The 23,855-nt window shown below is 45.7% G+C and overlaps 69 pseudogenes; all 69 read left to right on the plus strand.

Annotated features, from left to right (window-relative positions):
• The first annotated feature begins 193 nt into the window (after positions 1–193).
• Positions 194–312, plus strand: LOC140080895 (5S ribosomal RNA; annotated as a pseudogene).
• A 70-nt stretch (positions 313–382) lies between these two features.
• LOC140080898 (5S ribosomal RNA) lies at positions 383–501 on the plus strand (annotated as a pseudogene).
• A 262-nt stretch (positions 502–763) lies between these two features.
• LOC140080899 (5S ribosomal RNA) lies at positions 764–882 on the plus strand (annotated as a pseudogene).
• Positions 883–1,141: 259 nt separating this feature from the next.
• LOC140097508 (5S ribosomal RNA) lies at positions 1,142–1,260 on the plus strand (annotated as a pseudogene).
• A 259-nt stretch (positions 1,261–1,519) lies between these two features.
• On the plus strand, positions 1,520–1,638 carry LOC140100750 (5S ribosomal RNA; annotated as a pseudogene).
• Positions 1,639–1,897: 259 nt separating this feature from the next.
• On the plus strand, positions 1,898–2,016 carry LOC140100752 (5S ribosomal RNA; annotated as a pseudogene).
• A 70-nt stretch (positions 2,017–2,086) lies between these two features.
• LOC140100753 (5S ribosomal RNA) lies at positions 2,087–2,205 on the plus strand (annotated as a pseudogene).
• A 70-nt stretch (positions 2,206–2,275) lies between these two features.
• On the plus strand, positions 2,276–2,394 carry LOC140091148 (5S ribosomal RNA; annotated as a pseudogene).
• A 70-nt stretch (positions 2,395–2,464) lies between these two features.
• LOC140082916 (5S ribosomal RNA) lies at positions 2,465–2,583 on the plus strand (annotated as a pseudogene).
• A 70-nt stretch (positions 2,584–2,653) lies between these two features.
• On the plus strand, positions 2,654–2,772 carry LOC140086113 (5S ribosomal RNA; annotated as a pseudogene).
• Positions 2,773–2,842: 70 nt separating this feature from the next.
• On the plus strand, positions 2,843–2,961 carry LOC140085307 (5S ribosomal RNA; annotated as a pseudogene).
• A 70-nt stretch (positions 2,962–3,031) lies between these two features.
• LOC140092832 (5S ribosomal RNA) lies at positions 3,032–3,150 on the plus strand (annotated as a pseudogene).
• Positions 3,151–3,409: 259 nt separating this feature from the next.
• LOC140100754 (5S ribosomal RNA) lies at positions 3,410–3,528 on the plus strand (annotated as a pseudogene).
• A 70-nt stretch (positions 3,529–3,598) lies between these two features.
• LOC140088413 (5S ribosomal RNA) lies at positions 3,599–3,717 on the plus strand (annotated as a pseudogene).
• Positions 3,718–3,787: 70 nt separating this feature from the next.
• Positions 3,788–3,906, plus strand: LOC140100755 (5S ribosomal RNA; annotated as a pseudogene).
• A 70-nt stretch (positions 3,907–3,976) lies between these two features.
• On the plus strand, positions 3,977–4,095 carry LOC140089647 (5S ribosomal RNA; annotated as a pseudogene).
• Positions 4,096–4,708: 613 nt separating this feature from the next.
• LOC140086577 (5S ribosomal RNA) lies at positions 4,709–4,827 on the plus strand (annotated as a pseudogene).
• Positions 4,828–4,897: 70 nt separating this feature from the next.
• Positions 4,898–5,016, plus strand: LOC140100756 (5S ribosomal RNA; annotated as a pseudogene).
• Positions 5,017–5,086: 70 nt separating this feature from the next.
• LOC140100757 (5S ribosomal RNA) lies at positions 5,087–5,205 on the plus strand (annotated as a pseudogene).
• A 70-nt stretch (positions 5,206–5,275) lies between these two features.
• LOC140078881 (5S ribosomal RNA) lies at positions 5,276–5,394 on the plus strand (annotated as a pseudogene).
• Positions 5,395–5,464: 70 nt separating this feature from the next.
• On the plus strand, positions 5,465–5,583 carry LOC140086114 (5S ribosomal RNA; annotated as a pseudogene).
• Positions 5,584–5,653: 70 nt separating this feature from the next.
• On the plus strand, positions 5,654–5,772 carry LOC140085308 (5S ribosomal RNA; annotated as a pseudogene).
• A 70-nt stretch (positions 5,773–5,842) lies between these two features.
• LOC140094139 (5S ribosomal RNA) lies at positions 5,843–5,961 on the plus strand (annotated as a pseudogene).
• A 259-nt stretch (positions 5,962–6,220) lies between these two features.
• LOC140100758 (5S ribosomal RNA) lies at positions 6,221–6,339 on the plus strand (annotated as a pseudogene).
• A 70-nt stretch (positions 6,340–6,409) lies between these two features.
• LOC140100760 (5S ribosomal RNA) lies at positions 6,410–6,528 on the plus strand (annotated as a pseudogene).
• Positions 6,529–6,598: 70 nt separating this feature from the next.
• Positions 6,599–6,717, plus strand: LOC140100761 (5S ribosomal RNA; annotated as a pseudogene).
• Positions 6,718–6,787: 70 nt separating this feature from the next.
• On the plus strand, positions 6,788–6,906 carry LOC140100763 (5S ribosomal RNA; annotated as a pseudogene).
• Positions 6,907–6,976: 70 nt separating this feature from the next.
• LOC140080900 (5S ribosomal RNA) lies at positions 6,977–7,095 on the plus strand (annotated as a pseudogene).
• A 448-nt stretch (positions 7,096–7,543) lies between these two features.
• Positions 7,544–7,662, plus strand: LOC140078892 (5S ribosomal RNA; annotated as a pseudogene).
• Positions 7,663–7,732: 70 nt separating this feature from the next.
• Positions 7,733–7,851, plus strand: LOC140086115 (5S ribosomal RNA; annotated as a pseudogene).
• Positions 7,852–7,921: 70 nt separating this feature from the next.
• Positions 7,922–8,040, plus strand: LOC140082971 (5S ribosomal RNA; annotated as a pseudogene).
• Positions 8,041–8,110: 70 nt separating this feature from the next.
• Positions 8,111–8,229, plus strand: LOC140083481 (5S ribosomal RNA; annotated as a pseudogene).
• Positions 8,230–8,488: 259 nt separating this feature from the next.
• On the plus strand, positions 8,489–8,607 carry LOC140100764 (5S ribosomal RNA; annotated as a pseudogene).
• Positions 8,608–8,677: 70 nt separating this feature from the next.
• LOC140088414 (5S ribosomal RNA) lies at positions 8,678–8,796 on the plus strand (annotated as a pseudogene).
• Positions 8,797–8,866: 70 nt separating this feature from the next.
• Positions 8,867–8,985, plus strand: LOC140100765 (5S ribosomal RNA; annotated as a pseudogene).
• Positions 8,986–9,055: 70 nt separating this feature from the next.
• Positions 9,056–9,174, plus strand: LOC140089649 (5S ribosomal RNA; annotated as a pseudogene).
• A 440-nt stretch (positions 9,175–9,614) lies between these two features.
• On the plus strand, positions 9,615–9,733 carry LOC140082042 (5S ribosomal RNA; annotated as a pseudogene).
• Positions 9,734–9,803: 70 nt separating this feature from the next.
• On the plus strand, positions 9,804–9,922 carry LOC140088415 (5S ribosomal RNA; annotated as a pseudogene).
• A 70-nt stretch (positions 9,923–9,992) lies between these two features.
• LOC140100766 (5S ribosomal RNA) lies at positions 9,993–10,111 on the plus strand (annotated as a pseudogene).
• A 70-nt stretch (positions 10,112–10,181) lies between these two features.
• Positions 10,182–10,300, plus strand: LOC140089650 (5S ribosomal RNA; annotated as a pseudogene).
• Positions 10,301–10,921: 621 nt separating this feature from the next.
• LOC140086079 (5S ribosomal RNA) lies at positions 10,922–11,040 on the plus strand (annotated as a pseudogene).
• Positions 11,041–11,110: 70 nt separating this feature from the next.
• On the plus strand, positions 11,111–11,229 carry LOC140100767 (5S ribosomal RNA; annotated as a pseudogene).
• A 440-nt stretch (positions 11,230–11,669) lies between these two features.
• On the plus strand, positions 11,670–11,788 carry LOC140100768 (5S ribosomal RNA; annotated as a pseudogene).
• A 70-nt stretch (positions 11,789–11,858) lies between these two features.
• Positions 11,859–11,977, plus strand: LOC140100769 (5S ribosomal RNA; annotated as a pseudogene).
• A 70-nt stretch (positions 11,978–12,047) lies between these two features.
• On the plus strand, positions 12,048–12,166 carry LOC140100770 (5S ribosomal RNA; annotated as a pseudogene).
• A 70-nt stretch (positions 12,167–12,236) lies between these two features.
• LOC140089651 (5S ribosomal RNA) lies at positions 12,237–12,355 on the plus strand (annotated as a pseudogene).
• A 440-nt stretch (positions 12,356–12,795) lies between these two features.
• LOC140082854 (5S ribosomal RNA) lies at positions 12,796–12,914 on the plus strand (annotated as a pseudogene).
• Positions 12,915–12,984: 70 nt separating this feature from the next.
• On the plus strand, positions 12,985–13,103 carry LOC140088416 (5S ribosomal RNA; annotated as a pseudogene).
• A 70-nt stretch (positions 13,104–13,173) lies between these two features.
• LOC140100772 (5S ribosomal RNA) lies at positions 13,174–13,292 on the plus strand (annotated as a pseudogene).
• Positions 13,293–13,362: 70 nt separating this feature from the next.
• Positions 13,363–13,481, plus strand: LOC140089653 (5S ribosomal RNA; annotated as a pseudogene).
• An 810-nt stretch (positions 13,482–14,291) lies between these two features.
• Positions 14,292–14,410, plus strand: LOC140100774 (5S ribosomal RNA; annotated as a pseudogene).
• A 440-nt stretch (positions 14,411–14,850) lies between these two features.
• Positions 14,851–14,969, plus strand: LOC140100775 (5S ribosomal RNA; annotated as a pseudogene).
• Positions 14,970–15,039: 70 nt separating this feature from the next.
• Positions 15,040–15,158, plus strand: LOC140100776 (5S ribosomal RNA; annotated as a pseudogene).
• Positions 15,159–15,228: 70 nt separating this feature from the next.
• LOC140085133 (5S ribosomal RNA) lies at positions 15,229–15,347 on the plus strand (annotated as a pseudogene).
• A 70-nt stretch (positions 15,348–15,417) lies between these two features.
• On the plus strand, positions 15,418–15,536 carry LOC140100777 (5S ribosomal RNA; annotated as a pseudogene).
• Positions 15,537–15,606: 70 nt separating this feature from the next.
• LOC140091149 (5S ribosomal RNA) lies at positions 15,607–15,725 on the plus strand (annotated as a pseudogene).
• A 70-nt stretch (positions 15,726–15,795) lies between these two features.
• Positions 15,796–15,914, plus strand: LOC140078903 (5S ribosomal RNA; annotated as a pseudogene).
• Positions 15,915–15,984: 70 nt separating this feature from the next.
• LOC140086116 (5S ribosomal RNA) lies at positions 15,985–16,103 on the plus strand (annotated as a pseudogene).
• A 70-nt stretch (positions 16,104–16,173) lies between these two features.
• On the plus strand, positions 16,174–16,292 carry LOC140085309 (5S ribosomal RNA; annotated as a pseudogene).
• A 70-nt stretch (positions 16,293–16,362) lies between these two features.
• On the plus strand, positions 16,363–16,481 carry LOC140092833 (5S ribosomal RNA; annotated as a pseudogene).
• Positions 16,482–16,740: 259 nt separating this feature from the next.
• LOC140100778 (5S ribosomal RNA) lies at positions 16,741–16,859 on the plus strand (annotated as a pseudogene).
• Positions 16,860–16,929: 70 nt separating this feature from the next.
• Positions 16,930–17,048, plus strand: LOC140088417 (5S ribosomal RNA; annotated as a pseudogene).
• Positions 17,049–17,118: 70 nt separating this feature from the next.
• LOC140100779 (5S ribosomal RNA) lies at positions 17,119–17,237 on the plus strand (annotated as a pseudogene).
• Positions 17,238–17,307: 70 nt separating this feature from the next.
• LOC140080901 (5S ribosomal RNA) lies at positions 17,308–17,426 on the plus strand (annotated as a pseudogene).
• A 259-nt stretch (positions 17,427–17,685) lies between these two features.
• LOC140098332 (5S ribosomal RNA) lies at positions 17,686–17,804 on the plus strand (annotated as a pseudogene).
• Positions 17,805–17,874: 70 nt separating this feature from the next.
• Positions 17,875–17,993, plus strand: LOC140081719 (5S ribosomal RNA; annotated as a pseudogene).
• A 70-nt stretch (positions 17,994–18,063) lies between these two features.
• LOC140086118 (5S ribosomal RNA) lies at positions 18,064–18,182 on the plus strand (annotated as a pseudogene).
• Positions 18,183–18,252: 70 nt separating this feature from the next.
• Positions 18,253–18,371, plus strand: LOC140085310 (5S ribosomal RNA; annotated as a pseudogene).
• Positions 18,372–18,441: 70 nt separating this feature from the next.
• LOC140092834 (5S ribosomal RNA) lies at positions 18,442–18,560 on the plus strand (annotated as a pseudogene).
• The last annotated feature ends 5,295 nt before the right edge of the window (positions 18,561–23,855 follow it).

Raw genomic sequence — 23,855 nt, forward strand, 5'->3', positions numbered from 1 at the left:
TGCTGTCAACGGCCATTCTACGCTGAATGTGCGTGCTCTCGTCAGATCGCAGCAGCAATGCAGCTTAAGGCTTGGCAAGTACCAGCATGGGAGACTGGCTTGGAATTCCAAGTTCTGTTGACCTTTTTGAACCTGAAAATTGTGTTAGTTTCTCTATGAGATAGTAAAAGAAGGTTCAAACTGAACAGCTGCTGTCAACGGCCATTCTAAGCTGAATGTGCCTGCTCTCGTCAGATCGCAGCAGCAATGCAGCTTAAGGCTTGGCAAGTACCAGCATGGGAGACTGGCTGGGAATCCCAAGTTCTGTTGACCTTTTTGAACCTCAAAATTGTGTTAGTTTCTCTATGAGATAGTAAAAGAAGGTTCAAATTGAACAGCTGCTGTCAACGGCCATTCTAAGCTGAATGTGCCTGCTCTCGTCAGATCGCAGCAGCAATGCAGCTTAAGGCTTGGCAAGTACCAGCATGGGAGACTGGCTGGGAATCCCAAGTTCTGTTGACCTTTTTGAACCTGAAAATTGTGTTAGTTTCTCTATGAGATTTTAAAAGAAGGTTCAAATTGAACAGCTCCTGTCAACGGCCATTCTAAGCTGAATGTGCCTGCTCTCGTCAGATCCCAGCAGCAGCAATGCAGCTTAAGGCTTGGCAAGTACCAGCATGGGAGACTGGCTGGGAATCCCAAGTTCCGTTGACCTTTTTGAACCTGAAAATTGTGTTAGTTTCTCTATGAGATAGTAAAAGAAGGTTCAAATTGAACAGCTGCTGTCAACGGCCATTCTAAGCTGAATGTGCCTGCTCTCGTCAGATCGCAGCAGCAATGCAGCTTAAGGCTTGGCAAGTACCAGCATGGGAGACTGGCTGGGAATCCCAAGTTCTGTTGACCTTTTTGAACCTGAAAATTGTGTTAGTTTCTCTATGAGATAGTAAAAGAAGGTTCAAATTGAACAGCTGCTGTCAACGGCCATTCTAAGCTGAATGTGCGTGCTCTTGTCAGATCACAGCGGCGATGCAGCTTAAGGCTTGGCAAGTACCAGCAAGGGAGACTGGCTGGGAATCCCAAGTTCTGTTGACCTTTTTGAACCTGAAAATTGTGTTAGTTTCTCTATGAGATAGTAAAAAAAGGTTCAAATTGAACAGCTGCTGTCAACGGCCATTCTACGCTGAATGTGCCTGCTCTCGTCAGATTGCAGCAGCAATGCAGCTTAAGGCTTGGCAAGTACCAGCATGGGAGACTGGCTGGGAATCCCAAGTTCCGTTGACCTTTTTGAACCTGAAAATTGTGTTAGTTTCTCTATGAGATAGTAAAAGAAGGTTCAAATTGAACAGCTGCTGTCAACGGCTATTCTAAGCTGAATGTGCGTGCTCTTGTTAGATCGCAGCAGCGATGCAGCTTAAGGCTTGGCAAGTACCAGCATGGGAGACTGGCTGGGAATCCCAAGTTCTGTTGACATTTTTGAACCTGAAAATTGTGTTAGTTTCTCTATGAGATAGTAAAAGAAGGTTCAAATTGAACAGCTGCTGTCAACGGCCATTCTAAGCTGAATGTGCCTGCTCTCGTCAGATCGCAGCAGCAATGCAGCTTAAGGCTTGGCAAGTACCAGCATGGGAGACTGGCTGGGAATCCCAAGTTCCGTTGACCTTTTTGAACCTGAAAATTGTGTTAGTTTCTCTATGAGATAGTAAAAGAAGGTTCAAATTGAACAGCTGCTGTCAACGGCCATTCTAAGCTGAATGTGCGTGCTCTTGTCAGATCACAGCAGCAATGCAGTTTAAGGCTTGGCAAGTACCAGCAAGGGAGACTGGCTGGGAATCCCAAGTTCTGTTGACATTTTTGAAACTAAAAATTGTGTTAGTTTCTCTATGAGATAGTAAAAGAAGGTTCAAATTGAACAGCTGCTGTCAACGGCCATTCTAAGCTGAATGTGCCTGCTCTCGTCAGATCGCAGCAGCAATGCAGCTTAAGGCTTGGCAAGTACCAGCATGGGAGACTGGCTGGGAATCCCAAGTTCCGTTGACCTTTTTGAACCTGAAAATTGTGTTAGTTTCTCTATGAGATAGTAAAAGAAGGTTCAAACTGAACAGCTGCTGTCAACGGCCATTCTAAGCTGAATGTGCCTGCTCTCGTCAGATCGCAGCAGCAATGCAGCTTAAGGCTTGGCAAGTACCAGCATGGGAGACTGGCTGGGAATCCCAAGTTCCGTTGACCTTTTTGAACCTGAAAATTGTGTTAGTTTCTCTATGAGATAGTAAAAGAAGGTTCAAATTGAACAGCTGCTGTCAACGGCCATTCTAAGCTGAATGTGCCTGCTCTCGTCAGATCGCAGCAACAATGAAGCTTAAGGCTTGGCAAGTACCAGCATGGGAGACTGGCTGGGAATCCCAAGTTCTGTTGACCTTTTTGAACCTGAAAATTGTTAGTTTCTCTGTCAAAGATGGTAAAAGAAGGTTCAAATTGAACAGCTGCTGTCAACGGCCATTCTAAGCTGAATGTGCCTGCTCTCGTCAGATCGCAGCAGCAATGCAGCTTAAGGCTTGGCATGTACCAGCATGGGAGACTGGCTGGGAATACCAAGTTCCGTTGACCTTTTTGAACCTGAAAATTGTGTTAGTTTCTCTATGAGATAGTAAAAGAAGGTTCAAACTGAACAGCTGCTGTCAACGGCCATTCTAAGCTGAATGTGCCTGCTCTCGTCAGATCGCAGCAGCAATGCAGCTTAAGGCTTGGCAAGTACCAGCATGGGAGACTGGCTGAGAATCCCAAGTTCCGTTGACCTTTTTGAACCTGAAAATTGTGTTAGTTTCTCTATGAGATAGTAAAAGAAGGTTCAAATTGAACAGCTGCTGTCAACGGCCATTCTAAGCTGAATGTGCTTGCTCTCGTCAGATCGCAGCAGCAATGCAGCTTAAGGCTTGGCAAGTACCAGCATGGGAGACTGGCTGGGAATCCCAAGTTCTGTTGACCTTTTTGAACCTGAAAATTGTTAGTTTCTCTGTCAAAGATGGTAAAAGAAGGTTCAAATTGAACAGCTGCTGTCAACGGCCATTCTAAGCTGAATGTGCCTGCTCTCGTCAGATCGCAGCAGCAATGCAGCTTAAGGCTTGGCAAGTACCAGCATGGGAGACTGGCTGGGAATCCCAAGTTTCGTTAACCTTTTTGAACCTGAAAATTGTGTTAGTTTCTCTATGAGATAGTAAAAGAAGGTTCAAATTGAACAGCTGCTGTCAACGGCCATTCTAAGCTGAATGTGCGTGCTCTTGTCGGATCACAGCAGCGATGCGGCTTAAGGCTTGGCAAGTACCAGCATGGGAGACTGGCTGCGAATCCCAAGTTCCGTTGACCTTTTTGAACCTGAAAATTGTGTTAGTTTCTCTATGAGATAGTAAAAGAAGGTTCAAACTGAACAGCTGCTGTCAACGGCCATTCTAAGCTGAATGTGCCTGCTCTCGTCAGATCGCAGCAGCAATGCAGCTTAAGGCTTGGCAAGTACCAGCATGGGAGACTGGCTGGGAATCCCAAGTTCCGTTGACCTTTTTGAACCTGAAAATTGTGTTAGTTTCTCTATGAGATAGTAAAAGAAGGTTCAAACTGAACAGCTGCTGTCAACGGCCATTCTAAGCTGAATGTGCCTGCTCTCGTCAGATCGCAGCAGCAATGCAGCTTAAGGCTTGGCAAGTACCAGCATGGGAGACTGGCTGGAAATCCCAAGTTCCGTTGACCTTTTTGAACCTGAAAATTGTGTTAGTTTCTCTATGAGATAGTAAAAGAAGGTTCAAACTGAACAGCTGCTGTCAACGGCCATTCTAAGCTGAATGTGCCTGCTCTCGTCAGATCGCAGCAGCAATGCAGCTTAAGGCTTGGCAAGTACCAGCATGGGAGACTGGCTGGGAATCCCAAGTTCCGTTGACCTTTTTGAACCTGAAAATTGTGTTAGTTTCTCTATGAGATAGTAAAAGAAGGTTCAAATTGAACAGCTGCTGTCAACGGCCATTCTAAGCTGAATGTGCCTGCTCTCGTCAGATTGCAGCAGCAATGCAGCTTAAGGCTTGGCAAGTACCAGCATGGGAGACTGGCTGGGAATCCCAAGTTCTGTTGACCTTTTTGAACCTGAAAATTGTTAGTTTCTCTGTCAAAGATGGTAAAAGAAGGTTCAAATTGAACAGCTGCTGTCAACGGCCATTCTAAGCTGAATGTGCCTGCTCTTGTCAGATCGCAGCAGCTTAAGGCTTGGCAAGTACCAGCATGGGAGACTGGCTGGGAATCCCAAGTTCTGTTGACCTTTTTGAACCTGAAAATTGTGTTAGTTTCTCTATGAGATAGTAAAAGAAGGTTCAAATTGAACAGCTGCTGTCAACGGCCATTCTAAGCTGAATGTGCGTGCTCTTGTCAGATCGCAGCAGCTTAAGGCTTGGCAAGTACCAGTATGGGAGACTGGCTGGGAATCCCAAGTTCTGTTGACCTTTTTGAACCTGAAAATTGTGTTAGTTTCTCTATGAGATAGTAAAAGAAGGTTCAAATTGAACAGCTGCTGTCAACGGCCATTCTAAGCTGAATGTGCCTGCTCTTGTCAGATCGCAGCAGCTTAAGGCTTGGCAAGTACCAGCATGGGAGACTGGCTGGGAATCCCAAGTTCCGTTGACCTTTTTGAACCTGAAAATTGTGTTAGTTTCTCTATGAGATAGTAAAAGAAGGTTCAAATTGAACAGCTGCTGTCAACGGCCATTCTAAGCTGAATGTGCCTGCTCTCGTCAGATCGTAGCAGCAATGCAGCTTAAGGCTTGGCAAGTACCAGCATGGGAGACTGGCTGGGAATCCCAAGTTCCGTTGACCTTTTTGAACCTGAAAATTGTGTTAGTTTCTCTATGAGATAGTAAAAGAAGGTTCAAATTGAACAGCTGCTGTCAACGGCCATTCTAAGCTGAATGTGCCTGCTCTCGTCAGATCGCAGCAGCAATGCAGCTTAAGGCTTGGCAAGTACCAGCATGGGAGACTGGCTGGGAATCCCAAGTTCCGTTGACCTTTTTGAACCTGAAAATTGTTAGTTTCTCTGTCAAAGATGGTAAAAGAAGGTTCAAATTGAACAGCTGCTGTCAACGGCCATTCTAAGCTGAATGTGCCTGCTCTCGTCAGATCGCAGCAGCAATGCAGCTTAAGGCTTGGCAAGTACCAGCATGGGAGACTGGCTGGGAATCCCAAGTTCCGTTGACCTTTTTGAACCTGAAAATTGTGTTAGTTTCTCTATGAGATAGTAAAAGAAGGTTCAAACTGAACAGCTGCTGTCAACGGCCATTCTAAGCTGAATGTGCCTGCTCTCGTCAGATCGCAGCAGCAATGCAGCTTAAGGCTTGGCAAGTACCAGCATGGGAGACTGGCTGGGAATACCAAGTTCCGTTGACCTTTTTGAACCTGAAAATTGTGTTAGTTTCTCTATGAGATAGTAAAAGAAGGTTCAAACTGAACAGCTGCTGTCAACGGCCATTCTAAGCTGAATGTGCCTGCTCTCGTCAGATCGCAGCAGCAATGCAGCTTAAGGCTTGGCAAGTACCAGCATGGGAGACTGGCTGAGAATCCCAAGTTCCGTTGACCTTTTTGAACCTGAAAATTGTGTTAGTTTCTCTATGAGATAGTAAAAGAAGGTTCAAATTGAACAGCTGCTGTCAACGGCCATTCTAAGCTGAATGTGCTTGCTCTCGTCAGATCGCAGCAGCAATGCAGCTTAAGGCTTGGCAAGTACCAGCATGGGAGACTGGCTGGGAATCCCAAGTTCTGTTGACCTTTTTGAACCTGAAAATTGTTAGTTTCTCTGTCAAAGATGGTAAAAGAAGGTTCAAATTGAACAGCTGCTGTCAACGGCCATTCTAAGCTGAATGTGCCTGCTCTTGTCAGATCGCAGCAGCAATGCAGCTTAAGGCTTGGCAAGTACCAGCATGGGAGACTGGCTGGGAATCCCAAGTTTCGTTGACCTTTTTGAACCTGAAAATTGTGTTAGTTTCTCTATGAGATAGTAAAAGAAGGTTCAAATTGAACAGCTGCTGTCAACGGCCATTCTAAGCTGAATGTGCGTGCTCTTGTCGGATCACAGCAGCGATGCGGCTTAAGGCTTGGCAAGTACCAGCATGGGAGACTGGCTGCGAATCCCAAGTTCCGTTGACCTTTTTGAACCTGAAAATTGTGTTAGTTTCTCTATGAGATAGTAAAAGAAGGTTCAAACTGAACAGCTGCTGTCAACGGCCATTCTAAGCTGAATGTGCCTGCTCTCGTCAGATCGCAGCAGCAATGCAGCTTAAGGCTTGGCAAGTACCAGCATGGGAGACTGGCTGGGAATCCCAAGTTCCGTTGACCTTTTTGAACCTGAAAATTGTGTTAGTTTCTCTATGAGATAGTAAAAGAAGGTTCAAATTGAACAGCTGCTGTCAACGGCCATTCTAAGCTGAATGTGCCTGCTCTCGTCAGATCGCAGCAGCAATGCAGCTTAAGGCTTGGCAAGTACCAGCATGGGAGACTGGCTGGGAATCCCAAGTTCCGTTGACCTTTTTGAACCTGAAAATTGTGTTAGTTTCTCTATGAGATAGTAAAAGAAGGTTCAAATTGAACAGCTGCTGTCAACGGCCATTCTAAGCTGAATGTGCCTGCTCTCGTCAGATCGCAGCAGCAATGCAGCTTAAGGCTTGGCAAGTACCAGCATGGGAGACTGGCTGGGAATCCCAAGTTCCGTTGACCTTTTTGAACCTGAAAATTGTTAGTTTCTCTGTCAAAGATGGTAAAAGAAGGTTCAAATTGAACAGCTGCTGTCAACGGCCATTCTAAGCTGAATGTGCCTGCTCTCGTCAGATCGCAGCAGCAATGCAGCTTAAGGCTTGGCAAGTACCAGCATGGGAGACTGGCTGGGAATCCCAAGTTCCGTTGACCTTTTTGAACCTGAAAATTGTGTTAGTTTCTCTATGAGATAGTAAAAGAAGGTTCAAACTGAACAGCTGCTGTCAACGGCCATTCTAAGCTGAATGTGCCTGCTCTCGTCAGATCGCAGCAGCAATGCAGCTTAAGGCTTGGCAAGTACCAGCATGGGAGACTGGCTGGGAATCCCAAGTTCTGTTGACCTTTTTGAACCTGAAAATTGTGTTACTTTCTCTATGAGATAGTAAAAGAAGGTTCAAATTGAACAGCTGCTGTCAACGCCCATTCTAAGCTGAATGTGCGTGCTCTTGTCGGATCGCAGCAGCGATGCAGCTTAAGGCTTGGCAAGTACCAGCATGGGAGACTGGCTGTGAATCCCAAGTTCCGTTGACCTTTTTGAACCTGAAAATTGTGTTAGTTTCTCTATGAGATAGTAAAAGAAGGTTCAAATTGAACAGCTGCTGTCAACGGCTATTCTAAGCTGAATGTGCGTGCTCTTGTCAGATCGCAGCAGCGATGCAGCTTAAGGCTTGGCAAGTACCAGCATGGGAGACTGGCTGGGAATCCCAAGTTCTGTTGACCTTTTTGAACCTGAAAATTGTGTTAGTTTCTCTATGAGATAGTAAAAGAAGGTTCAAATTGAACAGCTGCTGTCAACGGCCATTCTAAGCTGAATGTGCCTGCTCTCGTCAGATCGCAGCAGCAATGCAGCTTAAGGCTTGGCAAGTACCAGCATGGGAGACTGGCTGGGAATACCAAGTTCCGTTGACCTTTTTGAACCTGAAAATTGTGTTAGTTTCTCTATGAGATAGTAAAAGAAGGTTCAAACTGAACAGCTGCTGTCAACGGCCATTCTAAGCTGAATGTGCCTGCTCTCGTCAGATCGCAGCAGCAATGCAGCTTAAGGCTTGGCAAGTACCAGCATGGGAGACTGGCTGAGAATCCCAAGTTCCGTTGACCTTTTTGAACCTGAAAATTGTGTTAGTTTCTCTATGAGATAGTAAAAGAAGGTTCAAATTGAACAGCTGCTGTCAACGGCCATTCTAAGCTGAATGTGCTTGCTCTCATCAGATCGCAGCAGCAATGCAGCTTAAGGCTTGGCAAGTACCAGCATGGGAGACTGGCTGGGAATCCCAAGTTCTGTTGACCTTTTTGAACCTGAAAATTGTTAGTTTCTCTGTCAAAGATGGTAAAAGAAGGTTCAAATTGAACAGCTGCTGTCAACGGCCATTCTAAGCTGAATGTGCCTGCTCTCGTCAGATCGCAGCAGCAATGCAGCTTAAGGCTTGGCAAGTACCAGCATGGGAGACTGGCTGGGAATCCCAAGTTTCGTTGACCTTTTTGAACCTGAAAATTGTGTTAGTTTCTCTATGAGATAGTAAAAGAAGGTTCAAATTGAACAGCTGCTGTCAACGGCCATTCTAAGCTGAATGTGCGTGCTCTTGTCGGATCACAGCAGCGATGCGGCTTAAGGCTTGGCAAGTACCAGCATGGGAGACTGGCTGCGAATCCCAAGTTCCGTTGACCTTTTTGAACCTGAAAATTGTGTTAGTTTCTCTATGAGATAGTAAAAGAAGGTTCAAACTGAACAGCTGCTGTCAACGGCCATTCTAAGCTGAATGTGCCTGCTCTCGTCAGATCGCAGCAGCAATGCAGCTTAAGGCTTGGCAAGTACCAGCATGGGAGACTGGCTGGGAATCCCAAGTTCCGTTGACCTTTTTGAACCTGAAAATTGTGTTAGTTTCTCTATGAGATAGTAAAAGAAGGTTCAAACTGAACAGCTGCTGTCAACGGCCATTCTAAGCTGAATGTGCCTGCTCTCGTCAGATCGCAGCAGCAATGCAGCTTAAGGCTTGGCAAGTACCAGCATGGGAGACTGGCTGGAAATCCCAAGTTCCGTTGACCTTTTTGAACCTGAAAATTGTGTTAGTTTCTCTATGAGATAGTAAAAGAAGGTTCAAACTGAACAGCTGCTGTCAACGGCCATTCTAAGCTGAATGTGCCTGCTCTCGTCAGATCGCAGCAGCAATGCAGCTTAAGGCTTGGCAAGTACCAGCATGGGAGACTGGCTGGGAATCCCAAGTTCCGTTGACCTTTTTGAACCTGAAAATTGTGTTAGTTTCTCTATGAGATAGTAAAAGAAGGTTCAAATTGAACAGCTGCTGTCAACGGCCATTCTAAGCTGAATGTGCCTGCTCTCGTCAGATTGCAGCAGCAATGCAGCTTAAGGCTTGGCAAGTACCAGCATGGGAGACTGGCTGGGAATCCCAAGTTCTGTTGACCTTTTTGAACCTGAAAATTGTTAGTTTCTCTGTCAAAGATGGTAAAAGAAGGTTCAAATTGAACAACTGCTGTCAACGGCCATTCTAAGCTGAATGTGCCTGCTCTTGTCAGATCGCAGCAGCTTAAGGCTTGGCAAGTACCAGCATGGGAGACTGGCTGGGAATCCCAAGTTCTGTTGACCTTTTTGAACCTGAAAATTGTGTTAGTTTCTCTATGAGATAGTAAAAGAAGGTTCAAATTGAACAGCTGCTGTCAACGGCCATTCTAAGCTGAATGTGCGTGCTCTTGTCGGATCACAGCAGCGATGCGGCTTAAGGCTTGGCAAGTACCAGCATGGGAGACTGGCTGCGAATCCCAAGTTCCGTTGACCTTTTTGAACCTGAAAATTGTGTTAGTTTCTCTATGAGATAGTAAAAGAAGGTTCAAACTGAACAGCTGCTGTCAATGGCCATTCTAAGCTGAATGTGCCTGCTCTCGTCAGATCGCAGCAGCAATGCAGCTTAAGGCTTGGCAAGTACCAGCATGGGAGACTAGCTGGGAATCCCAAGTTCCGTTGACCTTTTTGAACCTGAAAATTGTGTTAGTTTCTCTATGAGATAGTAAAAGAAGGTTCAAACTGAACAGCTGCTGTCAACGGCCATTCTAAGCTGAATGTGCCTGCTCTCGTCAGATCGCAGCAGCAATGCAGCTTAAGGCTTGGCAAGTACCAGCATGGGAGACTGGCTGGAAATCCCAAGTTCCGTTGACCTTTTTGAACCTGAAAATTGTGTTAGTTTCTCTATGAGATAGTAAAAGAAGGTTCAAACTGAACAGCTGCTGTCAACGGCCATTCTAAGCTGAATGTGCCTGCTCTCGTCAGATCGCAGCAGCAATGCAGCTTAAGGCTTGGCAAGTACCAGCATGGGAGACTGGCTGGGAATCCCAAGTTCCGTTGACCTTTTTGAACCTGAAAATTGTGTTAGTTTCTCTATGAGATAGTAAAAGAAGGTTCAAATTGAACAGCTGCTGTCAACGGCCATTCTAAGCTGAATGTGCCTGCTCTCGTCAGATTGCAGCAGCAATGCAGCTTAAGGCTTGGCAAGTACCAGCATGGGAGACTGGCTGGGAATCCCAAGTTCTGTTGACCTTTTTGAACCTGAAAATTGTTAGTTTCTCTGTCAAAGATGGTAAAAGAAGGTTCAAATTGAACAGCTGCTGTCAACGGCCATTCTAAGCTGAATGTGCCTGCTCTTGTCAGATCACAGCAGCTTAAGGCTTGGCAAGTACCAGCATGGGAGACTGGCTGGGAATCCCAAGTTCTGTTGACCTTTTTGAACCTGAAAATTGTGTTAGTTTCTCTATGAGATAGTAAAAGAAGGTTCAAATTGAACAGCTGCTGTCAACGGCCATTCTAAGCTGAATGTGCGTGCTCTTGTCGGATCACAGCAGCGATGCGGCTTAAGGCTTGGCAAGTACCAGCATGGGAGACTGGCTGTGAATCCCAAGTTCCGTTGACCTTTTTGAACCTGAAAATTGTGTTAGTTTCTCTATGAGATAGTAAAAGAAGGTTCAAACTGAACAGCTGCTGTCAACGGCCATTCTAAGCTGAATGTGCCTGCTCTTGTCAGATCGCAGCAGCTTAAGGCTTGGCAAGTACCAGCATGGGAGACTGGCTGGGAATCCCAAGTTCCGTTGACCTTTTTGAACCTGAAAATTGTGTTAGTTTCTCTATGAGATAGTAAAAGAAGGTTCAAATTGAACAGCTGCTGTCAACGGCCATTCTAAGCTGAATGTGCCTGCTCTCGTCAGATCGCAGCAGCAATGCAGCTTAAGGCTTGGCAAGTACCAGCATGGGAGACTGGCTGGGAATCCCAAGTTCCGTTTACCTTTTTGAACCTGAAAATTGTGTTAGTTTCTCTATGAGATAGTAAAAGAAGGTTCAAATTGAACAGCTGCTGTCAACGGCCATTCTAAGCTGAATGTGCCTGCTCTCGTCAGATCGCAGCAGCAATGCAGCTTAAGGCTTGGCAAGTACCAGCATGGGAGACTGGCTGGGAATCCCAAGTTCCGTTGACCTTTTTGAACCTGAAAATTGTTAGTTTCTCTGTCAAAGATGGTAAAAGAAGGTTCAAATTGAACAGCTGCTGTCAACGGCCATTCTAAGCTGAATGTGCCTGCTCTTGTCGGATCACAGCAGCGATGCGGCTTAAGGCTTGGCAAGTACCAGCATGGGAGACTGGCTGTGAATCCCAAGTTCCGTTGACCTTTTTGAACCTGAAAATTGTGTTAGTTTCTCTATGAGATAGTAAAAGAAGGTTCAAACTGAACAGCTGCTGTCAACGGCCATTCTAAGCTGAATGTGCCTGCTCTTGTCAGATCGCAGCAGCTTAAGGCTTGGCAAGTACCAGCATGGGAGACTGGCTGGGAATCCCAAGTTCCGTTGACCTTTTTGAACCTGAAAATTGTGTTAGTTTCTCTATGAGATAGTAAAAGAAGGTTCAAATTGAACAGCTGCTGTCAACGGCCATTCTAAGCTGAATGTGCCTGCTCTCGTCAGATCGCAGCAGCAATGCAGCTTAAGGCTTGGCAAGTACCAGCATGGGAGACTGGCTGGGAATCCCAAGTTCCGTTGACCTTTTTGAACCTGAAAATTGTGTTAGTTTCTCTATGAGATAGTAAAAGAAGGTTCAAATTGAACAGCTGCTGTCAACGGCCATTCTAAGCTGAATGTGCCTGCTCTCGTCAGATCGCAGCAGCAATGCAGCTTAAGGCTTGGCAAGTACCAGCATGGGAGACTGGCTGGGAATCCCAAGTTCCGTTGACCTTTTTGAACCTGAAAATTGTTAGTTTCTCTGTCAAAGATGGTAAAAGAAGGTTCAAATTGAACAGCTGTTGTCAACGGCCATTCTAAGCTGAATGTGCCTGCTCTCGTCAGATCGCAGCAGCAATGCAGCTTAAGGCTTGGCAAGTACCAGCATGGGAGACTGGCTGGGAATCCCAAGTTCCGTTGACCTTTTTGAACCTGAAAATTGTGTTAGTTTCTCTATGAGATAGTAAAAGAAGGTTCAAATTGAACAGCTGCTGTCAACGGCCATTCTAAGCTGAATGTGCCTGCTCTCGTCAGATTGCAGCAGCAATGCAGCTTAAGGCTTGGCAAGTACCAGCATGGGAGACTGGCTGGGAATCCCAAGTTCTGTTGACCTTTTTGAACCTGAAAATTGTTAGTTTCTCTGTCAAAGATGGTAAAAGAAGGTTCAAATTGAACAACTGCTGTCAACGGCCATTCTAAGCTGAATGTGCCTGCTCTTGTCAGATCGCAGCAGCTTAAGGCTTGGCAAGTACCAGCATGGGAGACTGGCTGGGAATCCCAAGTTCTGTTGACCTTTTTGAACCTGAAAATTGTGTTAGTTTCTCTATGAGATAGTAAAAGAAGGTTCAAATTGAACAGCTGCTGTCAACGGCCATTCTAAGCTGAATGTGCGTGCTCTTGTCGGATCACAGCAGCGATGCGGCTTAAGGCTTGGCAAGTACCAGCATGGGAGACTGGCTGCGAATCCCAAGTTCCGTTGACCTTTTTGAACCTGAAAATTGTGTTAGTTTCTCTATGAGATAGTAAAAGAAGGTTCAAACTGAACAGCTGCTGTCAATGGCCATTCTAAGCTGAATGTGCCTGCTCTCGTCAGATCGCAGCAGCAATGCAGCTTAAGGCTTGGCAAGTACCAGCATGGGAGACTGGCTGGGAATCCCAAGTTCCGTTGACCTTTTTGAACCTGAAAATTGTGTTAGTTTCTCTATGAGATAGTAAAAGAAGGTTCAAACTGAACAGCTGCTGTCAACGGCCATTCTAAGCTGAATGTGCCTGCTCTCGTCAGATCGCAGCAGCAATGCAGCTTAAGGCTTGGCAAGTACCAGCATGGGAGACTGGCTGGAAATCCCAAGTTCCGTTGACCTTTTTGAACCTGAAAATTGTGTTAGTTTCTCTATGAGATAGTAAAAGAAGGTTCAAACTGAACAGCTGCTGTCAACGGCCATTCTAAGCTGAATGTGCCTGCTCTCGTCAGATCGCAGCAGCAATGCAGCTTAAGGCTTGGCAAGTACCAGCATGGGAGACTGGCTGGGAATCCCAAGTTCCGTTGACCTTTTTGAACCTGAAAATTGTGTTAGTTTCTCTATGAGATAGTAAAAGAAGGTTCAAATTGAACAGCTGCTGTCAACGGCCATTCTAAGCTGAATGTGCCTGCTCTCGTCAGATTGCAGCAGCAATGCAGCTTAAGGCTTGGCAAGTACCAGCATGGGAGACTGGCTGGGAATCCCAAGTTCTGTTGACCTTTTTGAACCTGAAAATTGTTAGTTTCTCTGTCAAAGATGGTAAAAGAAGGTTCAAATTGAACAGCTGCTGTCAACGGCCATTCTAAGCTGAATGTGCCTGCTCTTGTCAGATCACAGCAGCTTAAGGCTTGGCAAGTACCAGCATGGGAGACTGGCTGGGAATCCCAAGTTCTGTTGACCTTTTTGAACCTGAAAATTGTGTTAGTTTCTCTATGAGATAGTAAAAGAAGGTTCAAATTGAACAGCTGCTGTCAACGGCCATTCTAAGCTGAATGTGCGTGCTCTTGTCGGATCACAGCAGCGATGCGGCTTAAGGCTTGGCAAGTACCAGCATGGGAGACTGGCTGTGAATCCCAAGTTCCGTTGACCTTTTTGAACCTGAAAATTGTGTTAGTTTCTCTATGAGATAGTAAAAGAAGGTTCAAACTGAACAGCTGCTGTCAACGGCCATTCTAAGCTGAATGTGCCTGCTCTTGTCAGATCGCAGCAGCTTAAGGCTTGGCAAGTACCAGCATGGGAGACTGGCTGGGAATCCCAAGTTCCGTTGACCTTTTTGAACCTGAAAATTGTGTTAGTTTCTCTATGAGATAGTAAAAGAAGGTTCAAATTGAACAGCTGCTGTCAACGGCCATTCTAAGCTGAATGTGCCTGCTCTCGTCAGATGGCAGCAGCAATGCAGCTTAAGGCTTGGCAAGTACCAGCATGGGAGTCTGGCTGGGAATCCCAAGTTCCGTTTACCTTTTTGAACCTGAAAATTGTGTTAGTTTCTCTATGAGATAGTAAAAGAAGGTTCAAATTGAACAGCTGCTGTCAACGGCCATTCTAAGCTGAATGTGCCTGCTCTCGTCAGATCGCAGCAGCAATGCAGCTTAAGGCTTGGCAAGTACCAGCATGGGAGACTGGCTGGGAATCCCAAGTTCCGTTGACCTTTTTGAACCTGAAAATTGTTAGTTTCTCTGTCAAAGATGGTAAAAGAAGGTTCAAATTGAACAGCTGCTGTCAACGGCCATTCTAAGCTGAATGTGCCTGCTCTTGTCGGATCACAGCAGCGATGCGGCTTAAGGCTTGGCAAGTACCAGCATGGGAGACTGGCTGTGAATCCCAAGTTCCGTTGACCTTTTTGAACCTGAAAATTGTGTTAGTTTCTCTATGAGATAGTAAAAGAAGGTTCAAACTGAACAGCTGCTGTCAACGGCCATTCTAAGCTGAATGTGCCTGCTCTTGTCAGATCGCAGCAGCTTAAGGCTTGGCAAGTACCAGCATGGGAGACTGGCTGGGAATCCCAAGTTCCGTTGACCTTTTTGAACCTGAAAATTGTGTTAGTTTCTCTATGAGATAGTAAAAGAAGGTTCAAATTGAACAGCTGCTGTCAACGGCCATTCTAAGCTGAATGTGCCTGCTCTCGTCAGATCGCAGCAGCAATGCAGCTTAAGGCTTGGCAAGTACCAGCATGGGAGACTGGCTGGGAATCCCAAGTTCCGTTGACCTTTTTGAACCTGAAAATTGTGTTAGTTTCTCTATGAGATAGTAAAAGAAGGTTCAAATTGAACAGCTGCTGTCAACGGCCATTCTAAGCTGAATGTGCCTGCTCTCGTCAGATCGCAGCAGCAATGCAGCTTAAGGCTTGGCAAGTACCAGCATGGGAGACTGGCTGGGAATCCCAAGTTCCGTTGACCTTTTTGAACCTGAAAATTGTTAGTTTCTCTGTCAAAGATGGTAAAAGAAGGTTCAAATTGAACAGCTGTTGTCAACGGCCATTCTAAGCTGAATGTGCCTGCTCTCGTCAGATCGCAGCAGCAATGCAGCTTAAGGCTTGGCAAGTACCAGCATGGGAGACTGGCTGGGAATCCTAAGTTCCGTTGACCTTTTTGAACCTGAAAATTGTGTTAGTTTCTCTATGAGATAGTAAAAGAAGGTTCAAACTGAACAGCTGCTGTCAACGGCCATTCTAAGCTGAATGTGCCTGCTCTCGTCAGATCGCAGCAGCAATGCAGCTTAAGGCTTGGCAAGTACCAGCATGGGAGACTGGCTGGGAATCCCAAGTTCCGTTGACCTTTTTGAACCTGAAAATTGTGTTAGTTTCTCTATGAGATAGTAAAAGAAGGTTCAAATTGAACAGCTGCTGTCAACGGCCATTCTAAGCTGAATGTGCCTGCTCTCGTCAGATCGCAGCAACAATGAAGCTTAAGGCTTGGCAAGTACCAGCATGGGAGACTGGCTGGGAATCCCAAGTTCTGTTGACCTTTTTGAACCTGAAAATTGTTAGTTTCTCTGTCAAAGATGGTAAAAGAAGGTTCAAATTGAACAGCTGCTGTCAACGGCCATTCTAAGCTGAATGTGCCTGCTCTCGTCAGATCGCAGCAGCAATGCAGCTTAAGGCTTGGCAAGTACCAGCATGGGAGACTGGCTGGGAATACCAAGTTCCGTTGACCTTTTTGAACCTGAAAATTGTGTTAGTTTCTCTATGAGATAGTAAAAGAAGGTTCAAACTGAACAGCTGCTGTCAACGGCCATTCTAAGCTGAATGTGCCTGCTCTCGTCAGATCGCAGCAGCAATGCAGCTTAAGGCTTGGCAAGTACCAGCATGGGAGACTGGCTGAGAATCCCAAGTTCCGTTGACCTTTATGAACCTGAAAATTGTGTTAGTTTCTCTATGAGATAGTAAAAGAAGGTTCAAATTGAACAGCTGCTGTCAACGGCCATTCTAAGCTGAATGTGCTTGCTCTCGTCAGATCGCAGCAGCAATGCAGCTTAAGGCTTGGCAAGTACCAGCATGGGAGACTGGCTGGGAATCCCAAGTTCTGTTGACCTTTTTGAACCTGAAAATTGTTAGTTTCTCTGTCAAAGATGGTAAAAGAAGGTTCAAATTGAACAGCTGCTGTCAACGGCCATTCTAAGCTGAATGTGCCTGCTCTCGTCAGATCGCAGCAGCAATGCAGCTTAAGGCTTGGCAAGTACCAGCATGGGAGACTGGCTGGGAATCCCAAGTTTCGTTAACCTTTTTGAACCTGAAAATTGTGTTAGTTTCTCTATGAGATAGTAAAAGAAGGTTCAAATTGAACAGCTGCTGTCAACGGCCATTCTAAGCTGAATGTGCGTGCTCTTGTCGGATCACAGCAGCGATGCGGCTTAAGGCTTGGCAAGTACCTGCATGGGAGACTGGCTGCGAATCCCAAGTTCCGTTGACCTTTTTGAACCTGAAAATTGTGTTAGTTTCTCTATGAGATAGTAAAAGAAGGTTCAAACTGAACAGCTGCTGTCAACGGCCATTCTAAGCTGAATGTGCCTGCTCTCGTCAGATCGCAGCAGCAATGCAGCTTAAGGCTTGGCAAGTACCAGCATGGGAGACTGGCTGGGAATCCCAAGTTCCGTTGACCTTTTTGAACCTGAAAATTGTGTTAGTTTCTCTATGAGATAGTAAAAGAAGGTTCAAACTGAACAGCTGCTGTCAACGGCCATTCTAAGCTGAATGTGCCTGCTCTCGTCAGATCGCAGCAGCAATGCAGCTTAAGGCTTGGCAAGTACCAGCATGGGAGACTGGCTGGAAATCCCAAGTTCCGTTGACCTTTTTGAACCTGAAAATTGTGTTAGTTTCTCTATGAGATAGTAAAAGAAGGTTCAAACTGAACAGCTGCTGTCAACGGCCATTCTAAGCTGAATGTGCCTGCTCTCGTCAGATCGCAGCAGCAATGCAGCTTAAGGCTTGGCAAGTACCAGCATGGGAGACTGGCTGGGAATCCCAAGTTCCGTTGACCTTTTTGAACCTGAAAATTGTGTTAGTTTCTCTATGAGATAGTAAAAGAAGGTTCAAATTGAACAGCTGCTGTCAACGGCCATTCTAAGCTGAATGTGCCTGCTCTCGTCAGATCGCAGCAGCAATGCAGCTTAAGGCTTGGCAAGTACCAGCATGGGAGACTGGCTGGGAATCCCAAGTTCTGTTGACCTTTTTGAACCTGAAAATTGTGTTAGTTTCTCTATGAGATAGTAAAAGAAGGTTCAAATTGAACAGCTGCTGTCAACGGCCATTCTAAGCTGAATGTGCGTGCTCTTGTCAGATCACAGCGGCGATGCAGCTTAAGGCTTGGCAAGTACCAGCAAGGGAGACTGGCTGGGAATCCCAAGTTCTGTTGACCTTTTTGAACCTGAAAATTGTGTTAGTTTCTCTATGAGATAGTAAAAAAAGGTTCAAATTGAACAGCTGCTGTCAACGGCCATTCTACGCTGAATGTGCCTGCTCTCGTCAGATTGCAGCAGCAATGCAGCTTAAGGCTTGGCAAGTACCAGCATGGGAGACTGGCTGGGAATCCCAAGTTCTGTTGACCTTTTTGAACCTGAAAATTGTGTTAGTTTCTCTATGAGATAGTAAAAGAAGGTTCAAATTGAACAGCCGCTGTCAACGGCCATTCTAAGCTGAATGTGCCTGCTCTCGTCAGATCGCAGTAGCAATGCAGCTTAAGGCTTGGCAAGTACCAGCATGGGAGACTGGCTGGGAATCCCAAGTTCTGTTGACCTTTTTGAACCTGAAAATTGTGTTAGTTTCTCTATGAGATAGTAAAAGAAGGTTCAAACTGAACAGCTGCTGTCAACGGCCATTCTAAGCTGAATGTGCCTGCTCTCGTCAGATCGCAGCAGCAATGCAGCTTAAGGCTTGGCAAGTACCAGCATGGGAGACTGGCTGAGAATCCCAAGTTCCGTTGACCTTTTTGAACCTGAAAATTGTGTTAGTTTCTCTATGAGATAGTAAAAGAAGGTTCAAATTGAACAGCTGCTGTCAACGGCCATTCTAAGCTGAATGTGCTTGCTCTCGTCAGATCGCAGCAGCAATGCAGCTTAAGGCTTGGCAAGTACCAGCATGGGAGACTGGCTGGGAATCCCAAGTTCTGTTGACCTTTTTGAACCTGAAAATTGTTAGTTTCTCTGTCAAAGATGGTAAAAGAAGGTTCAAATTGAACAGCTGCTGTCAACGGCCATTCTAAGCTGAATGTGCCTGCTCTCGTCAGATCGCAGCAGCAATGCAGCTTAAGGCTTGGCAAGTACCAGCATGGGAGACTGGCTGGGAATCCCAAGTTTCGTTAACCTTTTTGAACCTGAAAATTGTGTTAGTTTCTCTATGAGATAGTAAAAGAAGGTTCAAATTGAACAGCTGCTGTCAACGGCCATTCTAAGCTGAATGTGCGTGCTCTTGTCGGATCACAGCAGCGATGCGGCTTAAGGCTTGGCAAGTACCAGCATGGGAGACTGGCTGCGAATCCCAAGTTCCGTTGACCTTTTTGAACCTGAAAATTGTGTTAGTTTCTCTATGAGATAGTAAAAGAAGGTTCAAACTGAACAGCTGCTGTCAACGGCCATTCTAAGCTGAATGTGCCTGCTCTCGTCAGATCGCAGCAGCAATGCAGCTTAAGGCTTGGCAAGTACCAGCATGGGAGACTGGCTGGGAATCCCAAGTTCCGTTGACCTTTTTGAACCTGAAAATTGTGTTAGTTTCTCTATGAGATAGTAAAAGAAGGTTCAAACTGAACAGCTGCTGTCAACGGCCATTCTAAGCTGAATGTGCCTGCTCTCGTCAGATCGCAGCAGCAATGCAGCTTAAGGCTTGGCAAGTACCAGCATGGGAGACTGGCTGGAAATCCCAAGTTCCGTTGACCTTTTTGAACCTGAAAATTGTGTTAGTTTCTCTATGAGATAGTAAAAGAAGGTTCAAACTGAACAGCTGCTGTCAACGGCCATTCTAAGCTGAATGTGCCTGCTCTCGTCAGATCGCAGCAGCAATGCAGCTTAAGGCTTGGCAAGTACCAGCATGGGAGACTGGCTGGGAATCCTAAGTTCCGTTGACCTTTTTGAACCTGAAAATTGTGTTAGTTTCTCTATGAGATAGTAAAAGAAGGTTCAAATTGAACAGCTGCTGTCAACGGCCATTCTAAGCTGAATGTGCCTGCTCTCGTCAGATTGCAGCAGCAATGCAGCTTAAGGCTTGGCAAGTACCAGCATGGGAGACTGGCTGGGAATCCCAAGTTCTGTTGACCTTTTTGAACCTGAAAATTGTTAGTTTCTCTGTCAAAGATGGTAAAAGAAGGTTCAAATTGAACAGCTGCTGTCAACGGCCATTCTAAGCTGAATGTGCCTGCTCTTGTCAGATCGCAGCAGCTTAAGGCTTGGCAAGTACCAGCATGGGAGACTGGCTGGGAATCCCAAGTTCTGTTGACCTTTTTGAACCTGAAAATTGTGTTAGTTTCTCTATGAGATAGTAAAAGAAGGTTCAAATTGAACAGCTGCTGTCAACGGCCATTCTAAGCTGAATGTGCGTGCTCTTGTCAGATCGCAGCAGCTTAAGGCTTGGCAAGTACCAGCATGGGAGACTGGCTGGGAATCCCAAGTTCTGTTGACCTTTTTGAACCTGAAAATTGTGTTAGTTTCTCTATGAGATAGTAAAAGAAGGTTCAAATTGAACAGCTGCTGTCAACGGCCATTCTAAGCTGAATGTGCCTGCTCTTGTCAGATCGCAGCAGCTTAAGGCTTGGCAAGTACCAGCATGGGAGACTGGCTGGGAATCCCAAGTTCCGTTGACCTTTTTGAACCTGAAAATTGTGTTAGTTTCTCTATGAGATAGTAAAAGAAGGTTCAAATTGAACAGCTGCTGTCAACGGCCATTCTAAGCTGAATGTGCCTGCTCTCGTCAGATCGTAGCAGCAATGCAGCTTAAGGCTTGGCAAGTACCAGCATGGGAGACTGGCTGGGAATCCCAAGTTCCGTTGACCTTTTTGAACCTGAAAATTGTGTTAGTTTCTCTATGAGATAGTAAAAGAAGGTTCAAATTGAACAGCTGCTGTCAACGGCCATTCTAAGCTGAATGTGCCTGCTCTCGTCAGATCGCAGCAGCAATGCAGCTTAAGGCTTGGCAAGTACCAGCATGGGAGACTGGCTGGGAATCCCAAGTTCCGTTGACCTTTTTGAACCTGAAAATTGTTAGTTTCTCTGTCAAAGATGGTAAAAGAAGGTTCAAATTGAACAGCTGCTGTCAACGGCCATTCTAAGCTGAATGTGCCTGCTCTCGTCAGATCGCAGCAGCAATGCAGCTTAAGGCTTGGCAAGTACCAGCATGGGAGACTGGCTGGGAATCCCAAGTTCCGTTGACCTTTTTGAACCTGAAAATTGTGTTAGTTTCTCTATGAGATAGTAAAAGAAGGTTCAAACTGAACAGCTGCTGTCAACGGCCATTCTAAGCTGAATGTGCCTGCTCTCGTCAGATCGCAGCAGCAATGCAGCTTAAGGCTTGGCAAGTACCAGCATGGGAGACTGGCTGGGAATACCAAGTTCCGTTGACCTTTTTGAACCTGAAAATTGTGTTAGTTTCTCTATGAGATAGTAAAAGAAGGTTCAAACTGAACAGCTGCTGTCAACGGCCATTCTAAGCTGAATGTGCGTGCTCTTGTCAGATCGCAGCAGCTTAAGGCTTGGCAAGTACCAGCATGGGAGACTGGCTGGGAATCCCAAGTTCTGTTGACCTTTTTGAACCTGAAAATTGTGTTAGTTTCTCTATGAGATAGTAAAAGAAGGTTCAAACTGAACAGCTGCTGTCAACGGCCATTCTAAGCTGAATGTGCGTGCTCTTGTCAGATCGCAGCAGCTTAAGGCTTGGCAAGTACCAGCATGGGAGACTGGCTGGGAATCCCAAGTTCTGTTGACCTTTTTGAACCTGAAAATTGTTAGTTTCTCTGTCAAAGATGGTAAAAGAAGGTTCAAATTGAACAGCTGCTGTCAACGGCCATTCTAAGCTGAATGTGCCTGCTCTTGTCAGATCGCAGCAGCTTAAGGCTTGGCAAGTACCAGCATGGGAGACTGGCTGGGAATCCCAAGTTCTGTTGACCTTTTTGAACCTGAAAATTGTGTTAGTTTCTCTATGAGATAGTAAAAGAAGGTTCAAATTGAACAGCTGCTGTCAACGGCCATTCTAAGCTGAATGTGCGTGCTCTTGTCAGATCGCAGCAGCTTAAGGCTTGGCAAGTACCAGCATGGGAGACTGGCTGGGAATCCCAAGTTCTGTTGACCTTTTTGAACCTGAAAATTGTGTTAGTTTCTCTATGAGATAGTAAAAGAAGGTTCAAATTGAACAGCTGCTGTCAACGGCCATTCTAAGCTGAATGTGCCTGCTCTTGTCAGATCGCAGCAGCTTAAGGCTTGGCAAGTACCAGCATGGGAGACTGGCTGGGAATCCCAAGTTCCGTTGACCTTTTTGAACCTGAAAATTGTGTTAGTTTCTCTATGAGATAGTAAAAGAAGGTTCAAATTGAACAGCTGCTGTCAACGGCTATTCTAAGCTGAATGTGCGTGCTCTTGTCGGATCACAGCAGCGATGCGGCTTAAGGCTTGGCAAGTACCAGCATGGGAGACTGGCTGCAAATCCCAAGTTCCGTTGACCTTTTTGAACCTGAAAATTGTGTTAGTTTCTCTATGAGATAGTAAAAGAAGGTTCAAATTGAACAGCTGCTGTCAACGGCCATTCTAAGCTGAATGTGCCTGCTCTCGTCAGATTGCAGCAGCAATGCAGCTTAAGGCTTGGCAAGTACCAGCATGGGAGACTGGCTGGGAATCCCAAGTTCCGTTGACCTTTTTGAACCTGAAAATTGTGTTAGTTTCTCTATGAGATAGTAAAAGAAGGTTCAAATTGAACAGCTGCTGTCAACGGCCATTCTAAGCTGAATGTGCCTGCTCTCGTCAGATCGCAGCAGCAATGCAGCTTAAGGCTTGGCAAGTACCAGCATGGGAGACTGGCTGGGAATCCCAAGTTCCGTTGACCTTTTTGAACCTGAAAATTCTGTTAGTTTCTCTATGAGATAGTAAAAGAAGGTTCAAATTGAACAGCTGCTGTCAACGGCCATTCTAAGCTGAATGTGCCTGCTCTCGTCAGATCGCAGCAGCAATGCAGCTTAAGGCTTGGCAAGTACCAGCATGGGAGACTGGCTGGGAATCCCAAGTTCCGTTGACCTTTTTGAACCTGAAAATTCTGTTAGTTTCTCTATGAGATAGTAAAAGAAGGTTCAAACTGAACAGCTGCCGTCAACGGCCATTCTAAGCTGAATGTGCCTGCTCTCGTCAGATCGCAGCAGCAATGCAGCTTAAGGCTTGGCAAGTACCAGCATGGGAGACTGGCTGGGAATCCCAAGTTCTGTTGACCTTTTTGAACCTGAAAATTGTGTTAGTTTCTCTATAAGATAGTAAAAGAAGGTTCAAATTGAACAGCTGCTGTCAACGGCCATTCTAAGCTGAATGTGCCTGCTCTCGTCAGATCGCAGCAGCAATGCAGCTTAAGGCTTGGCAAGTACCAGCATGGGAGACTGGCTGGGAATCCCAAGTTCTGTTGACCTTTTTGAACCTGAAAATTGTGTTAGTTTCTCTATAATTTAGTAAAAGAAGGTTCCAATTGAACAGCTGCTGTCAACGGCCATTCTAAGCTGAATGTGCGTGCTCTTGTCAGATCGCAGCAGCTTAAGGCTTGGCAAGTACCAGCATGGGAGACTGGCTGGGAATCCCAAGTTCTGTTGACCTTTTTGAACCTGAAAATTGTTAGTTTCTCTGTCAAAGATGGTAAAAGAAGGTTCAAATTGAACAGCTGCTGTCAACGGCCATTCTAAGCTGAATGTGCCTGCTCTTGTCAGATCGCAGCAGCTTAAGGCTTGGCAAGTACCAGCATGGGAGACTGGCTGGGAATCCCAAGTTCTGTTGACCTTTTTGAACCTGAAAATTGTGTTAGTTTCTCTATGAGATAGTAAAAGAAGGTTCAAATTGAACAGCTGCTGTCAACGGCCATTCTAAGCTGAATGTGCGTGCTCTTGTCAGATCGCAGCAGCTTAAGGCTTGGCAAGTACCAGCATGGGAGACTGGCTGGGAATCCCAAGTTCTGTTGACCTTTTTGAACCTGAAAATTGTGTTAGTTTCTCTATGAGATAGTAAAAGAAGGTTCAAATTGAACAGCTGCTGTCAACGGCCATTCTAAGCTGAATGTGCCTGCTCTTGTCAGATCGCAGCAGCTTAAGGCTTGGCAAGTACCAGCATGGGAGACTGGCTGGGAATCCCAAGTTCCGTTGACCTTTTTGAACCTGAAAATTGTGTTAGTTTCTCTATGAGATAGTAAAAGAAGGTTCAAATTGAACAGCTGCTGTCAACGGCCATTCTAAGCTGAATGTGCGTGCTCTTGTCAGATCGCAGCAGCTTAAGGCTTGGCAAGTACCAGCATGGGAGACTGGCTGGGAATCCCAAGTTCCGTTGACCTTTTTGAACCTGAAAATTGTGTTAGTTTCTCTATGAGATAGTAAAAGAAGGTTCAAATTGAACAGCTGCTGTCAACGGCCATTCTAAGCTCAATGTGCCTGCTCTCG

The sequence above is a fragment of the Engystomops pustulosus genome, chromosome 9 (genome assembly GCF_040894005.1).
Source record: "Engystomops pustulosus chromosome 9, aEngPut4.maternal, whole genome shotgun sequence".
NCBI lineage: Eukaryota > Metazoa > Chordata > Amphibia > Anura > Leptodactylidae > Engystomops > Engystomops pustulosus.